Here is an 18,605-nt window from a genome sequence, read left to right on the forward strand (position 1 = left end):
CAATTCGTATCCAAATTTTGGCGAGAATTTTGTAAGTTACTGGGGGCCACGGTCAGTCTGTCCTCGGGCTATCATCCCCAGAGCAATGGCCAGTCTGAACGAGCCAATCAGGACCTTGAGAGAATGTTGCGATGTTTGATTGCCAAGAATCCGTCGTCCTGGAGCCAACAGCTTTCTATGGTGGAGTATGCCCACAATTCGTTTCCAGTGTCATCCACGGGCCTCCACCAATTTTTCCGAGTCTGGAATCCGAGGTCGCGGTCCCCTCCGCTCACGCATTCGTCCAGAGGTGCCGCCGTACTTGGACTAGAGCCCGGGAGACTCTACTCCAAGCAGGGGGGCGCATGAAGGCCAAGGCCGACCGCCACCGGTCAAAGCCTCCCGTTTACGTCGTGGGTCAAAGAGTGTGGCTTTCTACCAAGAATATTCCGCTCCGCTCCGTGTCTAACAAGTTAGCTCCCAAATTCATTGGCCCGCTTTCTGTCACCAAAATTATTAGTCCGGTGACAGTCCGACTCAAACTCCCTCCTGCGTACAGGAGAATTCATCCCGTCTTCCATGTGTCTAAAGTCAAGCCCGTGTTTTATTCTCACATTAATCCGCCTGCCCCGGTTCCCCCCCCCCGCCGCGACTCGTAGATGGGGAACCCACATATTCGGTACATCGCATTCTGGACTCAAGACGGAGGGGACGCGGATTTCAGTACTTGGTGGACTGGGAGGGTTACGGTCCGGAGGAGAGAAGTTGGGTACCTGCTAGAGACATTCTGGATCACTCCCTTATCGATGATTACAATCGACAGGTAAGGTTGTCTGGGAACGCCAGGAGGCGTTCCTAGGGAGGGGGGGTACTGTCACGGTTCATGAATCGGCTGTCTCATGCTGATGTGTCTGTGTGAGTGTAATTGTGTGGGCGTGGTTACTCGTTGTGTTGATTAGTGTCTCCAGCTGTCATCAATCCCAGTTCCCTTTATATGCCCAGTAATTTCCCTCTCATGTTGTCAGATCGTTGTGGTTGTTCCTCGGTGTGTGTCCTGTTCCTGTGCCTCGTCTGCAAAAGTTCTTCGTCTGGATTTCGTCAGTTTCTTCGTGTCGTCTGGATGTTCCACGGTTCCTGGTTTTTCACTCGAGCACGCAGATCACCGCACCACCACCGGATCGCCATCTCGTCCCTGCTTCATCGCCACCTGAGTGTTTGTCCCCGACCTGTGTCTACATCTGACCATTTATAATAAACTGAGTTTTACTTGCATCTTGCATCCTCCTGTTATTTCATCACAATGATGCTACCACCCCCATGCTTCACAGAAGGGATGGTGTTCTTGGGATGGTACTCATCATCATTCTTCTTCCTCCAAACACGGTTAGTGGAATTATGACCAAAAAGTTATATTTTGGTCTCATCTGACCACATGACTTTCTCCCATGACTCCTCTGGATCATCCAAATGGTCACTGGCAAACTTAAGACGGGCCTTGACATGTGCTGGTTTAAGCAGGGGAACCTTCCGTGCCATGCATGATTTCAAACCATGACGTCTTAGTGTATTACCAACAGTAACCTTGGAAACGGTGGTCCCCAGCTCTTTTCAGGTCATTGACCAGCTCCTCCCGTGTAGTTCTGGGCTGATTTCTCACCTTTATTAGGATCATTGAGACCCCACGAGGTGAGATCTTGCATGGAGCCCCAGTCCGAGGGAGATTGACAGTCATGTTTAGCTTCTTCCATTTTCTAATGATTGCTCCAACAGTGGACCTTTTTTCACCAAGCTGCTTGGCAATTTCCCTGTAGCCCTTTCCAGCCTTGTGGAGGTGTACAATTTTGTCTCTAGTGTCTTTGGACAGCTCTTTGGTCTTGGCCATGTTAGTAGTTGGATTCTTACTGATTGTATGGGGTGGACAGGTGTCTTTATGCAGCTAACGACCTCAAACAGGTGCATCTAATTTAGGATAATAAATGGAGTGGAGGTGGACATTTTGAAGGCAGACTAACAGGTCTTTGAGGGTCAGAATTCTAGCTGATAGACAGGTGTTCAAATACTTATTTGCAGCTGTATCATACAAATAAATAGTTAAAAAATCATATATTGTGATTTCTGGATTTTTTTTTTTAGATTATGTCTCTCACAGTGGACATGCACCTACGATGACAATTTCAGACCCCTCCATGATTTCCAAGTGGGAGAACTTGCAAAATAGCAGGGTGTTCAAATACTTATTTTCCTCACTGTATATATATATATATATATACAAACAGCAAAACTCCCGTCTCTCGCTGTAGTTTTCACTGCTTTCAGGTGAGTTTAGTCAACAAATTCACACAAATAATACATACAAACGTCCCTGACACCTTTATTACGTGTAATTGACACGCTTCTGTTGAATATTTACTTTATAGAAATGGTTTTGTGTCTTCGAAAAAGTCATTATAGTAGATAGCATCTCAACCATTTTCAGAAGAGGTAAGTTAGGCCTACGTTAAGTTAAGGCTAACTATAGACTGGAACTCTTGTTTATGAAAGTTTGGGGTTTTAACCACATCTTTGTGTAGATAACAGTTTTTGATAGTTTTGTTTTGCTGGTAATTTGTCAATGGGTGATTGGAAGTAAACGAATTTATTTAACCTAAAAGAATGTACTGTACTGTTAATCAGTGACGTCACTTACACATAGTGTTTAAAAAAAAAGTGATTTCAGGAGCAACAGAAAAAAAAGAAAAAAAAACTCTACAACAAAGGGTGAATTATTTTTTAATCATGATACTAATTTCATATGCATTTGTTTATATTAATATATAATTAATTAATATATTATATATATATTATTCTTTCTCTTTTCTGCAGTTCATCTCTGCTCTAGCTTGGTTTCTTGTAATAAACCCTATGTTCTATTGTAAATCCTATGAAACATTGTTGGCTCTGTGACAAATTGCATGTTATGTTTCCCAAGATCATCATGCTGATGACCTGCTTCACCCCCGTCCAAGAAAATCTCCACGGCTATGAACCATATGACTAGTAAGCAAAACCACCTCAAACATACAATGCACTACTGTCCAAAAGTTTGGGGTCTGTAAGATTTATGATTTTGAAAGAAGTCTCACATTTTAAAATCATTAACCCCAGGTTTTTTCAGGGAGATTGTCCTTGAGAAGCCTGTAGGCTAAATGATCAGCTAAATAATAGGCGACAAATATAATGGTATAATGGTCGTAGTTATAATAATTAATTTAACTATTATGATAATAGGATATCATGGTCATTGGTATATTTTATTTTATAAAATGTTTTGAATTATGTTGGCCAATGAGACAGACACCATACTGTCCAACTCAGGGGTATTTATTTATTTGTATGTATTTTTTACTGATAAATACTGAAATTCTTTTTACTTTTAAATGCTAAATGTTATTTTTCACAGATATCTGGCCAGCTTACTCATGGCTCATACTCTTAGCCTTTAAAATGTTTGAATTGATATCCCCAATGCAATATCAGGGGGTAAAGATATCATTAGAGTTCTTAAACTTATGGCTATGCTCTTGTTATCAGATGAGATATAATCCCTAGCATTTGGCCCTATGATTCTTCAGTACAAGATCTTGATGCCATCCACACTCAGTAGATGAAGAAGGTGAGTTTCACAATAGCTGCCACTATCACAAATCAAGAGACCGAACACAACAGGCTTTCATCCATGAACACACCCATATGTAGGCATGGGTACTGAAACCCGGTATTAAATGGGCCTTGGGGCCAAATTATGGAAGACCGCAGTATCGATAAGCTTGGATGGTATCGGTTCTGCTGACGGTACTGAAGAAATTACACGCACTATTTATTAAATACATTGTCTTGCAAATTCTATCTCACCAGCTGTTTCTATATGCGATAGGGGTGATTGCATTGGAGTTTTTCCCTCTTTTGCACCTCGCTTTAAATCACTAATAAATACCTGTGCGTCTGTGCATTTTACCTTTGCTTTTCGAATTAGCACCAAGCAAAGCCAATTCGGGAGCGGCAATTGCTTGAATGGTGAGGTCATTATTCTTAATGAAAAACACAACAACAAAACAGTACAATGACAAACTCATTTAAATAGGCGCTTTTACATTTCGCTTTGAAACCAAATCTTCCTCCATCATCTTGTCAGTCAAGAATGAGGTTATCGCATTGGACTGAAACTTAGTGACTTTGTTCACAAAGGGTATAACTACTTCTCAAGTGTTTTTTTGACAATTTGCGTAATTTTGCCAAATTTTTTCTCTCAAATGTTTGCTTTCACTTTAGACATAACCAACTGTGTTTATGTAAACCTTGTGAGTTTATATTTGACAGTATTAACGCAACTAAGACTCGAAAGATAACTTAGTCCAGTATACAGGCGCTGTTTGACAGGCTTTAAGTGCATGTACGCTTCGGGTGTATGCACTCAGAAAAGCTCATTCTCAGAAAAGTTAGAACAGCGCATCAGCACACGAATGAAACATTTAACTGGCAAGGCTTAAAGCACATGTGAATAATGAACTTTTGTGAATTGCAGTGTCCTATGAGCGTAACTCTACCTCTGCTTTAACATGTGATGTGAATGTACGTCACGTTGTACAGTATGTTGAGACGGAGGTGCCAGAACTGCAACTGATAGAATGCACTGTAACACTATACTACGATACTTCTTCAAAAGCAGATCGTGGAGACATTTTAATCATCCACGATCAAAAGTTGTGATACCCCACACCCCTACGCGCAGCACAAAACTTCTCGCACAGCGTGCACGAGTTCACTTTCGCTTAAATGTTGAAATTGGCAAGGCTTGAAAATGTGTGCAAATGATAAACTTTCGTAATAATGCAGTACTGGTCCAATCAGGACAGTGACAGTTCATTCAACTGTCCGAAACGTCTTTCAAGCTGAAAGGTGCACCTGCATCTGCCATGTTCAGCACTGAATGAATGACAGGATCACCCCTGTAACAACGTGCCAGGTAAACAAGAGGATGACATCTAGTGAAGAAGACTAATAATAAGATTAACGATATCGAATCGTCCACATTTAAAAAAACAATTAATCGAAAAATCTTTTTTTGCCCAGCCCTACTTCGTGTGTGTGGCTAAACGATCAGATACACAAAAAAATGTGTTAAAATGACCAGCTTGGAGAGTATTCACTTAAACACAGTTTATGTCTTAAGTTTAAGCTTGTTGAATAATATGTCAAATGAAATGCAATGGTCAGGATTATTGAGGGCCTTTTTCTATGACAGCGGACACATGAGATAATGCCTGAAGTGAGTCAGTGAAGGAGAAGATCAAGCCTCTGGAGGAGGACATACAGTTTACACTTCAGGAGAAAGACAAACATGAGCTCCAGGGCAGATTCAGCAATCATTATAAAGGTGAATTCAGTGTTTCCATGCTTAAGTGACACTGTTTAATAAAGCAGGTACATTAGATTTTATTTAAAGTGATGATTTTACTTGTTTTATTATTAAAAGGTAATATTAAAGGTTAAAAATGACCCACGGTAATAGACCTGCACGATATAGCAAAAAACTGATATTGCAATATTAAATTTTTTCTGCAATATATAATGTAAACTATTTCACCAAATGACTTAAATAGCTCTATTTGGACGTAATTAATCATTCTAGAATGATTGGTGTGATTTTGTAGGGGTTTGCATCTGCATAGAAAATAATAAATTGCAAGCATACTGTAGGTCAAAATGTTTTAACAAAGATGTGAAATAAACATTGCCTCATATATTCCAGGTAAGTCTAATTTAGGTACAGAAATTAAGTAATCAACTGTAAATTAACATGGCATAGTCTTTACATAGCTTGACTTCACATAGGCCTATACTGCAATGTCACTGCCACAGATAGGTATGAATGATAAAACAATATGTTCATGGCTTTAATGCATCACATAACATGCGTGTTCATTACAGTGTGTCAGGTTGTGTGTAGCTTTACACCTGTTTTATGAGGACATCATAAGAACATGTTCCTGATGTTTAACTTGACTGGAGAATTTCAGTGTGTTGTGTTAGTTTGACAGAATCCTGGTCTATGAGGACACTAGTTTTACTGGGACACACATATGGAATATTAGGATCGATACTGATAACCTATAATTCACAGCTCATTGTGGCTAATACCAGTATCGAAAACTATTTGTGCTTGTTAAATTAAATGTAATCATTGAAGAAGTTGGTAAAAATAGCAACCTCTGTTGAAATTGGCTTTCAATAAGTAATACTAAAATTAGTATTTATTTGTCTTTTTTATATTATTTGTATTTGCTCTTCTTTTTTTTCAGATGATAACTGAGAAGAATCAGATAAAACCTGAACAAGATACAGCAACTCTAAAGGTATCCAAGAAGTTAATGTAATAATTGAGTTCTCTTACGAGAGGTTCTCTCGTACTTGCGTAAGTATCTAACGGTAGGGGAAAACCTCTTTTCCTCGAGATATTGAAGCCAAAAATTATCCTTAATTTTGCAATAATGTAAAACACATTGCAGCAGCATGCAGACATGGGAGAGACAGCTCGCGCGCCCATTGGCTGCTCTGCGGCAACTGCACCAGCCTATCGATAGAGGCCCCTCATGACGTCAGAACCAATGAGGGTGCTTCGCGCCCATTACGTCATGTCCCGCCGAAAGCGGGTGGGGCTAGGGCTATAAATACGGCCCAGAGAGGCTGGTTTGGTCAGTTTTTCATCTCTTCAGCGAGCCTACGCATCGCTGGATCCTGAGAGGAAGCCGCGCCTTCTGATTCAAGCACTCAGCGGGATTAGTTCTGCATCTGAAGCTGCCGGTCGACAACTCGCCGCCTTCAGTCGCCGTTCCTGCTCACGCTTTCCGGCGTACATATCCTTTTCTCTTCTACTGTGTTTTGTGTATGTGTGTGTTCGCCGCCGCGACACACACTCTCATTGCACTAAAAGAGCCGGGCGTCTTTTTCAAGACGCCCCTTTCCTGAGGAACGCGACTGCCCTCACTGCGAGCTAGTTACTGCCTATGGTGACTCTGCGGACTCACCTGGCATCCTTCTCCGATACCTGCTCTCCCTCTGTTCGAGCCGCGCAAACCGCGCCGTTCACAGGGGAGGCTGGAAGTGGACGGTCGGGGTTAGTTTTTCTTTACGTACAAGAAAGCTACCCTGCCCCTGCGCCCCATTCACGCGTCACTCACCGGCGAAAGGAGAAAAGAGTGTTTATAGTCCCGCTGAGGCTGGACTGACCTGAATTTTCTCACACATTTCTCAGTTCCCTGATCAGGCGACTGGAAATATAAATATTGCAGCGCTTGCAAGCAAACGCCAAAGAAAACATGTTGACGCTCTTATATGCTCGTGCATCTGAAAGCCTTTGTGTTCCCCCCTGTGGCTCAGTGGCGGAATCTTTGGTTTTTCGCACGAGAGACCGGTGTTCGAATCCCGGTCTAACGGCAGATAAATTATGCCTCCAATGCTTCGCTCTGTCAGTTCCCTGAAAGGCGACTGCAGATGTGCATTTTGCAGCCAACGAGCGCGTTGTACAACCCGCTCGCCTGCACCCAAACACAGTTTCTATGGTTCCCGTGCGTCACTGGCGAAAGGAGAAAAGAGTGTTTATGTCCCGGTGCGGCCGGGCCGAATTCTATTTCTCACACATTTCTCATTCCCCTCTGAAGTTCAGGCGACTGGAAATGTCAATACTGCAGTGAGCGAGCCTGTTGTAATGCACGCACGCCTGCAAACAAACGGCAGAATGTTGACGCTCTCTGATAATACTCGCGCTAACTAAATGCCTATGTGTCTTCCCCTGTGGCCCAGTGGCAGATTCTCAGGCTGTCGCGTGAGAGAGACCCGTGTTCGATCCCGGGTCTACTGGCAGATAAAATTATGCCGTCAATGCTCGCTCTGTCAGTTCCCTGAAAAGGCGACTGCAGATGTGTATTTTTGCAGCCAACGAGCGCGTTGTACAACCCGCTCGCCTGCACCCAAGCACCGTTTCTATGGTTTCCGTGCGTCACTGGCGAAAGGAGAAAAGAGAGTGTTCCTAGTCCAGCTGCGGCTGGACCTACCTCCATTCTCACACATTTCTCTGGAAATGTCAATATTGCAGTGGACGAGCCTATTGTAATACACGCACGCCTGCAAACAAACGCCAGCATGTTGACGCTCTCTGTTTCTATGGCAACTTCTCGCTCGTTCAGTTCCAGTAAATGCGACTGTTCCAGTGTATTCTGCAGTAAACAAGTCGGCGACACAGCCCGCTTGCCTGCACACAAACGCCGCTTTTACGGCTACCCAGATAAATCCCATAAGAGTGTATTTTCTGGTGTTCCGGCCACGGCCGATGGTGTTATGAGTGTAGACAAAATGCCCACTGCCCAGTGCTCATTCCTACACAGAAACACAGCCCGTCACACAGGGCTCGCGCACATGAAATCGACCCAGATCGATTGCGCATTAAATGTGGTAAATGTGCCCACTGCCCAGTGCCCACAAACACTACGTTCTGCATGTCTCAAGGTTTCTGTAAAACGTACTTGGTTACTAACGTAACCTCGGTTCTCTCTAGAAGAGGGAACGAGTACTTGCGTAAGATATCTTACGCTAGGGGAAAACCTCTTTTCCTCGAGATATTGAAGCCAAAAATTATCCTTAATTTTGCAATAATGTAAAACGCATTGCAGCAGCATGCAGACATGGGCGAGACAGCTCGCGCGCCCATTGGCTGCTCTGCGGCAACTGCACCAGCCTATCGATAGAGGCTCCTCATGACGTCAGAACCTATGAGGGCGCTTCGCGCCCATTACGTCATGTCCCGCCGAAATCGGGTGGGGCCAGGGCTATAAATACGGCCCAGAGAGGCTGGTTTGGTCAGTTTTTCATCGCTGAAGCGAATCAGAACATGACGCATGCACGGCAAGATACGCAAGTACTCGTTCCCTCTTCTAGAGAGAACTGAGGTTACGCTAGTAACCGAGTACGTTCTCTTACGAGAGGTCTCTCGTACTTGCGTAAGATATCTTACGCTAGGGGAACACAATGTAAAACGCCGTGCGTGCTTGAGACATAACACTAAAGTCCCAAGGGCAGGTGCCCGGGGCTCATACAGTGCCTAATCACAAGGGACTCACAGAGAATCCGGGAAGAGGGGCTAGAATAGCATCATTCCTGTAATATGGAGCTCTGATAAGAGCATGTTATATCAAGTGTTCCACACAGCCAGGGCGAACTCGGCCTGGACTGGTAAATATGGGGGACTTACGCACTGCCCACAGGAGTATACAGACGATCCGTGATCGACGCTCTAGCAGTTTCAGCATCCCGAGCCGATAACATCGGGCGGGCAATACTGAAAAATTAAACCGAGAGCAATCTAGCTTGCAAAGCGGGAACCTCGAGGTTATAAAACCTTATAAATGTAGACGGGGAGGCCCAGCCTGCCGCCATACAGATATCTTGCAAGGCAATCCCACTGGACCAAGCCCACGACGAGGCCATGCCTCTTGTGGAGTGCGCTTTGACACCTATCGGGCATTGCAGGCCCCTGGATGTGTAAGCTAGCGCTATAGCATCAACTGTCCATCTGGATAGACTCTGTTTTGACGCAGCTAGTCCCTTAGAATGTCCGCTGAACAAAACAAAGAGCTGCTCTGTCTGTCTGAAAACAGATGAGCGAGACACATAGGCCCATAACACCCTGACCGGGCAAAGGAAGCCTGCGTCCCCTTCCTCTTCAGATACCGGCAGGGCCGACAGGGAGATCACCCGTGCCCTAAACGGTGTATTGAGGGATTTAGGAACATATCCGTGCTTTGGTTTGAGTATGACTCTCGAGTCATTCGGCCCAAACTCCATTCACGTCGCGCTCACTGAGAGCGCTTGCAAATCCCCTATGCACTTCACTGAAGCGAGAGCCAGAAGAAACACTGTTTTGAAAGACAAGAGTTTCGGGTCTATTGACTGTATTGGCTCGAATGGGGCACCTTTCATGGCTTCCAGAACCGTGGAAAGGTCCCAAACGGGAACTGAGGGTGGTCTGGAAGGGTTCAGCCTCTTAGCTCCTCTAAGGAAGCGAATGACCAGATCGTTCCTTCCTAATGACTGGCCAAGCAGTGGTTCAGCGAACGCTGCTATGGCCGCCACATAAACTTTGAGCGTGGATGGGGTTCTGCCCTTATCCAGAAGCTCTTGTAAAAAAGGAGAGAACCTCCGGCACCCCACAGCGTGAGGGTGAAGTGCCACTTGCTGTACACCAGCTAGTGAACACAGACCATTTGAGGAATAGAGCCGCCTCGTAGATGGAGCTCTAGCCTGCGTGATCGTGTTTAACACTCCCGCTGGGAGGTTAACGGGTACCCGTTGATGGCCCACACATGTAGGGACCAAAGCTCCGGGCGAGGATGCCAGATCGAGCCGTTCGCCTCCTCACCGGTATCGGCCACGGGGCGGTACTCGTCAGCTGCATCAGGACTGGAAACCAGACTTGGTTTGTCCAAAATGGGGCGACGAGTAGCACTGGGCATCCGCTCTCCCTGATTCGCTCTAACACCTGGGGTAGGAGCGTGACAGGGGGAAACGCATAGAGCGGGCAGCGGGGCCAGACGTGAGCCAGCGCATCCCTGCTCTTGGAGAAGAATTCCTGACAATGAGCGTTCTCTTGAGACGCAAATAGGTCTATTTCCGCTCTGCCAAATGTCCTCCATAGCATTTTGACTGTCTGTGGATGTAAAGACCATTCTCCTGTCGGCAGATTGTTTCTGGACAGTCTGTCTGGTCCCACATTCAGATGGCCGGGCACATGCGCTGCCCTGAGCGAGCGCAGATTGTGCTGAGCCCAGACCAGGAGGCGTTCCGTCAGCCTGTGAAGGATTCTGGATCTGATACCTCCTTGGTGATTTATATAAGCCACCACTGACATGTTGTCCGAACGGACCAAGACGTGGCGTCTTTTTATCTGGGGACAAAAGCGCCTCAGCGCGTTGTCGACTGCCATCATTTCCAGGCAGTTTATATGCAGAAGCTTTTCCCGTTCCGACCACTGGCCGAATAACGGTCTGCCCTCGAGCAGCGCTCCCCATCCCGAGGTTGAGGCGTCCGTAGACACCACCTTCACACTCGAGGAAGTCCCCAGGCTTACACCTGACCGGTACCAGTCGGTCACTGTCCAAGGTTTCAGAGCTGCGACGCATTTCTGATCGACCTTGAGGCGCGCGAGACCGGAGGTCCAAGCTCTACGCGGCACGCGCTTTTAACCAATACTGCAGCGGGCGCATGCGAAGCAGACCCAGCTGAAGCACTGAGGATGCTGAAGCCATGAGACCCAGCATCCTTTGAAACCTTTTGAGCGGGGCTAAAGCGCCGTGGCGGAAAAATCTCTGTCATGCGCTGAATACTTAGTCTGCGCTGCGGCGACAGCTGTGCTGTCATAGACAGCGAGTCCAGATCTGTGCCCAGAAAAGATATTTTCTGACTGGGAGACAGTGAACTCTTTGCCCAATTGACTGTGAGACCTAAATTCTCGAGGTGATCGAGTAATATGGTCCTGTGTTCTATGAGCTCCGACTGTGATCGAGCTAGAACCAGCCAATCGTCCAAATAATTCAGCACTCGTATGCCTCGGAGCCTGAGGGGTGCGAGCGCTGCATCCATGCACATCGTGAATACGCGAGGTGCCAGGGATAGGCCGAATGGCAGGACTGTGTACTGATATGCCTGGCCCTCGACGGCGAATCTCAAAAATCGCCTGTGACGTGACGCTATTTGTATTTGAAAATAAGCGTCTTTCAGATCTATCGACATGAACCAGTCCCCTTGGCAAATTTGCGAGAGGATTTTCTTGGTCGTGAGCCTTCTGAACCGTCGTTTCAGAAATGCTTTGTTTAGTCGTCTTAGATCTAAAATGGGTCTGAGACCCCCGTCTTTTTTATTTTTTTATTTTTTTGGGTACCAGAAAATATCTGCTGTACATGCCCCCTTCGCTCTGAGCTTGTGATAGGGGTTCTATAGCCCCTTTGCTCAGTAACTTCGCTATTTCGGCCCGAAGTAGGTGTGCTACTTCCTTTTTCACCGTAGTATCGATTCGCGCCGCTTTGCGTTGCGGGCGTCGACCGAACTGTAGCGAATAGCCTCTTTCTATAATGTCTAGCACCCACTTCGAAACCCCGGGTAGCCTTGCCCATGCGTTTGCACGAATGGCTAGGGGTTGAATGCGAAGCGCGCTCTGGTCGCTCAGCGACAGAGGGGCTTCAGTGTGCTGCAATGACATTTGAGGCAGGGGGCGCGCTGATAACAGCGGGCAGATTGCCCGCGCTCGACTCCTCTGGGGTGGTCAACCGAGAGGGGGAGGGCTGGGCGAGTCCCGTAAGACCTGTCATGTCTATGTGTGAATGTGGGCGTGGGATAGCGGGCACATTTACAACACTGAGAGCATTGTCTGCCTGAGCAGAGCGAATGCATGTTGGTTTCGTTTTACAGAAATCTTGAGACATGCAGAACGTAGTGTTTGTGGGCACTGGGCAGTGGGCACATTTACCACATTTAATGCGCAATCGATCTGGGTCGATTTCATGTGCGCGAGCCCTGTGCGACGGGCTGTGTTTCTGTGTAGGAATGAGCACTGGGCAGTGGGCATTTTGTCTACACTCATAACACCATCGGCCGTGGCCGGAACACCAGAAAATACACTCTATGGGATTTATCTGGGTAGCCGTAAAGCGGCGTTTGTGTGCAGGCAAGCGGGCTGTGTCGCCGACTTGTTTACTGCAGAATACACTGGAACAGTCGCATTTACTGGAACTGAACGAGCGAGAAGTTGCCATAGAAACAGAGAGCGTCAACATGCTGGCGCTTGTTTGCAGGTGTGCGTGTATTACAATAGACTCGTCCACTGCAATATTGACATTTCCAGAGAAATGTGTGAGAATGGAGGTAGTGACGCACGGAAACCATAGAAACGGTGCTTGGGTGCAGGTGAGCGGGTTGTACAATGCGCTCGTTGGCTGCAAAAATACACATCTGCAGTCGCCTTTTCAGGGAACTGACAGAGCGAGCATTGACGGCAAAACATTTATTTTTATTTTTTTTGCCGTTAGACCCGGGATTAAAGAAAAACTAACCCCGAACGTCCGCTTCCAGCCTCCCCTGTGAACGGCGCATTTTGCGCGGCCCGAACAGAGGGAGAGAGAAAGCTAGCCCTGTGACCGTCCGCTCCTGACATCCCCTGTGAACGGCGCGGTTTGCGCGGCTCGAACAGAGGGAGAGCAGGTATCATCCTCCAAGCAGGCAAGGCAAGCGGGCGCACCGGCGAGCTTTGCGGGTTGGGGGGGGAAGGGGCGTCTTGAAAAAGACGCCCGGCTCTTTTAGTGCAATGAGAGTGTGTGTCGCGGCGGCGAACACACACACATACACAAAACACAGTAGCAGAGAAAAGGATATGTACGCCGGAAAGCGTCAGCAGAAACGGCGACTGAAGGCGGCGAGATGTCGACCAGCAGCTTCAGATGCACTAATCCCGCTGGGTGCTTGACTCAGACGGCGCGGCTTCCTCTCAGGATCCAGCGATGCGAAGGCCCGCTGAAGAGATAAAAAACTGACCAAACCAGCCTCTCTGGGCCGTATTTATAGCCCTGGCCCCACCCGATTTCGGCGGGACATGACGTAATGGGCGCGAAGCGCCCTCATTGGTTCTGACGTCATGAGGAGCCTCTATCGATAGGCTGGTGCAGTTGCCGCAGAGCAGCCAATGGGCGCGCGAGCTGTCTCTCCCATGTCTGCATGCTGCTGCAATGCGTTTTACATTATTGCAAAATTAAGGATAATTTTTGGCTTCAATATCTCGAGGAAAAGAGGTTTTCCCCTAGCGTAAGATATCTTACGCAAGTACGAGAGACCTCTCGTAAGAGAACGAAACCAACATGCATTCACTCTGCTCAGGCGGACAATGCTCTCAGTGTTGTAAATGTTACCGCTATCCCACGCCCACATTCACACATAGACATGACAGGTCTTAAGGGACTCGCCCAGCCCTCCCCCTCTCGGTTGACCACCACAGAGGAGTCGAGCGCGGGCAATCTGCCCGCTGTTATCAGCGCGCCCCCTGCCTCAAATGTCATAAGCGCGACGCTTATGTTGCAGCACACTGAAGCCCCTCTGTCGCTGAGCGACCAGAGCGCGCTTCGCAGTCAACCCCTAGCCATTCGTGCAAACGCATGGGCAAGGCTACCCGGGGTTTCGAAGTGGGTGCTAGACATTATAGAAAGAGGCTATTCGCTACAGTTCGGTTGACGCCCGCAACGCAAAGCGGCGCGAATCGATACTACGGTGAAAAAGGAAGTAGCACACCTACTTCGAGCCGAAATAGCGAAGTTACTGAGCAAAGGGGCTATAGAACCCTTATCACAAGCTCAGAGCGAAGGGGGCATGTACAGCAGATATTTTCTGGTACCCAAAAAAGACGGGGGTCTCAGACCCATTCTAGATCTAAGACGACTAAACAAAGCACTTCTGAAACGACGGTTCAGAATGCTCACGACCAAGAAAATCCTCTCGCAAATTTGCCAAGGGGACTGGTTCATGTCGATAGATCTGAAAGACGCTTATTTTCAAATACAAATAGAGTCACGTCACAGGCGATTTTTGAGATTCGCCTTCGAGGGTCAGGCATATCAGTACACAGTCCTGCCATTTGGCCTATCCCTGGCACCTCGCGCATTCACGATGTGCATGGATGCAGCGCTCGCACCCCTCAGGCTCCGAGGCATACGAGTGCTGATTTATTTGGACGATTGGCTGGTTCTAGCTCGATCACAGTCGGAGCTCATAGAACACAGGACCATATTACTCGATCACCTCGGGAATTTAGGTCTCACAGTCAATTGGGCGAAGAGTTCGCTGTCTCCCAGTCAGAAAATATCTTTTCTGGGCACAGATCTGGACTCGCTGTCTATGACAGCACAGCGCAGACTAAGTATTCAGCGCATGACAGAGATTTTTCGCCACGGCGCTTTAGTCCCGCTCAAAAAGTTTCAAAGGATGCTGGGTCTCATGGCTTCAGCATCCTCAGTGCTTCAGCTGGGTCTGCTTCGCATGCGCCCGCTGCAGTATTGGTTGAAAGCGCGCGCGCCGCGCAGAGCTTGGACCTCCGGTCTCGCGCGCCTCAAGGTCGATCAGAAATGCATCGTAGCTCTGAAACCTTGGACAGTGACCGACTAATACCGGTCAGGAGTAAGCCTGGGGACTTCCTCGAGTGTGAAGGTGGTGTCTACGGACGCCTCAACCTCGGGATGGGGAGCGCTGCTCGAGGGCAGACCGTTATTCGGCCAGTGGTCGGAACGGGAGAAGCTTCTGCATACAAACTGCCTGGAAATGATGGCAGTCGACAACGCGCTGAGGCGCTATTTGTCCCCAGATAAAAAGACACCACGTCTTGGTCCGTTCGGACAACATGTCAGTGTTTGCTTATATAAATCACCAAGGAGGTATCAGATCCAGAATCCTTCACAGGCTGACGGAACGCCTCCTGGTCTGGGCTCAGCACAATCTGCTCTCGCTCAGGGCAGCGCATGTGCCCGGCCATCTGAATGTGGGACCAGACAGACTGTCCAGAAACTATCTTCCGGCAGGAGAATGGTCTTTACACCCACAGACAGTCAAAATGCTATGGAAGACATTTGGCAGAGCGAAAATAGACCTATTTGCATCTCAAGAGAACGCTCATTGTCAGGAATTTTTCTCCAAGAGCAGGGATGCGCTGGCTCACGTGGCCCCGCTGCCCGCTCTATGCGTTTCCCCCTGTCACGCTCCTACCCCAGGTGTTAGAGCGAATCAGGGAGAGCGGATGCCCGGTGCTACTCGTCGCCCCATTTTTGGACAAACCAAGTCTGGTTTCCAGTCCTGATGCAGCTGACGAGTACCGCCCCGTGGCCGATACCGGTGAGGAGGGATCTCCTCTCGCAGGCAAACGGCTCGATCTGGCATCCTTACCCGGAGCTTTGGTCCCTACATGTGTGGGCCATCAACGGGTACCCGTTAACCTCCCAGCGGGAGTGTTAAACACGATCACACAGGCTAGAGCTCCATCTACGAGGCGGCTCTATTCCTCAAAATGGTCTGTGTTCACTAGCTGGTGTACAGCGAGTGGCATTTCACCCTCACGCTGTGGGGTGCCGGAGGTTCTCTCCTTTTTACAAGAGCTTCTGGATAAGGGCAGAACCCCATTCACGCTCAAAGTTTATGTGGCGGCCATAGCAGCGTTCGCTGAACCACCGCTTGGCCAGTCATTAGGAAGGAACGATCTGGTCATTCGCTTCCTTAGAGGAGCTAAGAGGCTGAACCCTCCCAGACTTCCCTCAGTTCCCGTTTGGGACCTTTCCACGGTTCTGGAAGCCATGAAAGGTGCCCCATTCGAGCCAATACAGTCAATAGACCTGAAACTCTTGTCTTTCAAAACAGTGTTTCTTCTGGCTCTCGCTTCAGTGAAGCGCATAGGGGATTTGCAAGCGCTCTCAGTGAGCGCGACGTGTATGGAGTTTGGGCCTAATGACTCGAGAGTCATACTCAAACCAAAGCACGGATATGTTCCTAAATCCCTCAATACACCGTTTAGGGCACAGGTTATCTCCCTGAAGGCCCTGCCGGTATCTGAAGAGGAAGGGGACGCAGGCTTCCTTTGCCCGGTCAGGGCGTTAAGAGCCTATGTGTCTCGCTCATCTGTTTTCAGACAGACGGAGCAGCTCTTTGTTTTGTTCAGCAGACGTTCTAAGGGACTAGCTGCATCAAAACAGAGTCTATCCAGATGGATAGTTGATGCTATAGCGCTAGCTTACACATCCAAGGGCCTGCAATGCCCGATAGGTGTCAAAGCGCACTCCACAAGAGGCATGGCCTCGTCGTGGGCTTGGTCCAGTGGGATTGCCTTGCAAGATATCTGTATGGCGGCAGGCTGGGCCTCCCCGTCTACATTTATAAGGTTTTATAACCTCGAGGTTCCCGCTTTACAAGCTAGGTTGCTCTCGGTTTAATTTTTCAGTGTTGCCCGCCCGATGCTATCGGCTCAGGATGCTGAAACTACTAGAGCGTCGATCACTGATCGTCTGTATACTTCTGTGGGCAGTGCGTAAGTCCCCCATATTTATCAGTCCAGGCCGAGTTCGCCCTGGCTGTGTGGAACACTTGATATAATATGTTCTTATCAGAGCTCTATATTACAGGAATGATGCTATTCTAGCCCCTCTTCCCGGATTCTCTGTGAGTCCCTTGTGATTAGGCAGTGTATGAGCCCCGGGCACCTGCCCTTGGGACTTTAGTGTTATGTCTCAAGCACGCACGGCGTTTTACACTGTGTTCCCCTAGCGTAAGATACTTACGCAAGTACGAGAGAACCTCTCGTAAGAGAACGTACTCGGTTACTAACGTAACCTCGGTTCTCTCTAGAAGAGGGAACGAGTACTTGCGTATCTTGCCGTGCATGCGTCACGTTCGGATTCGCTTCAGCGATGAAAAAACTGACCAAACCAGCCTCTCTGGGCCGTATTTATAGCCCTAGCCCCACCCGCTTTCGGCGGGACATGACGTAATAGGCGCGAAGCACCCTCATTGGTTCTGACGTCATGAGGGGCCTCTATCGATAGGAGGGTGCAGTTGCCGCAGAGCAGCCAATGGGCGCGCGAGCTGTCTCGCCCATGTCTGCATGCTGCTGCAATGCGTTTTACATTATTGCAAAATGAAGGATAATTTTTGGCTTCAATATCTCAAGGAAAAGAGGTTTTCCCCTAGCGTAAGATACTTACGCAAGTACTCGTTCCCTCTTCTAGAGAGAACTGGTGTAAAGCTCACACAACCTGACACACTGTAATGAAAACACATGTAATGTGATGCATAAAAGCCGTGAACATTACCTTGTGGTAACATTCAAATATTGAAATATTGATTTGAAAACTTGAACTATTTTGTAATCTTGTATATTATCTCAAATCAATATTTCATGTGCAAATATTTATTGATAGGTAGCTGTGTATCGGGACCCTGATTATCCTGTCCATGTTTATTTTGTATTAATTACTGACTGACTGTACATTATCCCTTATATATTCCATTTATTATTATTTCTGTATTTTTGTATAAGTGTTTCTGTATGTAACGCTTAATTTCATATTTTCAGATGAGCCATAAGAGCCAGTTGTCATCAGGCAGTGATGATTGTGCTGCTCAGACTGTGGGACTAGACAAGGTAAGTGAGAGTTGTGCTGGAAGAGAATGAGCAAATGAAGCAGAGACATCTGTGAGATCTAGTGTTCACATATTTACACCAGTGTTTCATGTCTAATTTTATGTTCCCTTTCAAGGGAACTCGAGCTGCGTTGAGACGTGGTGGGAACGCCCTGCGTGATTGCGTCGTGAAGCACGTGTATAATCAGTCCAATGGAAAGACGAGACGTCATAGGCGGGTGACGTCATCTACCAGGAAACTATAAGGCAGCCCCGCTGACACAGATCGCGTTAGCTTCTGTGCCTTCAGCAAGCGATCTGTGTATTCTGTCCTTGTCATATTTATTGTTGTCTGTCAAGTTGCAATATATATATATATTATTTCAAAAGAGAGCAAGCAA

The 18,605-nt window shown here is 47.5% G+C and overlaps 1 long non-coding RNA gene across 1 annotated transcript; it reads left to right on the plus strand.

Moving 5' to 3' along the window:
• The first annotated feature begins 5,222 nt into the window (after positions 1-5,222).
• Positions 5,223-18,286, plus strand: LOC309508548. Its single transcript, XR_014209534.1, has 3 exons — positions 5,223-5,392; positions 6,318-6,371; positions 18,158-18,286. It is a non-coding gene; the product is annotated as an uncharacterized lncRNA (long non-coding RNA).
• The last annotated feature ends 319 nt before the right edge of the window (positions 18,287-18,605 follow it).

Source organism: Leuciscus leuciscus (assembly GCF_965113295.1).
Source record: "Leuciscus leuciscus genome assembly, chromosome: 10".
NCBI classification, from domain to species: domain Eukaryota; kingdom Metazoa; phylum Chordata; class Actinopteri; order Cypriniformes; family Leuciscidae; genus Leuciscus; species Leuciscus leuciscus.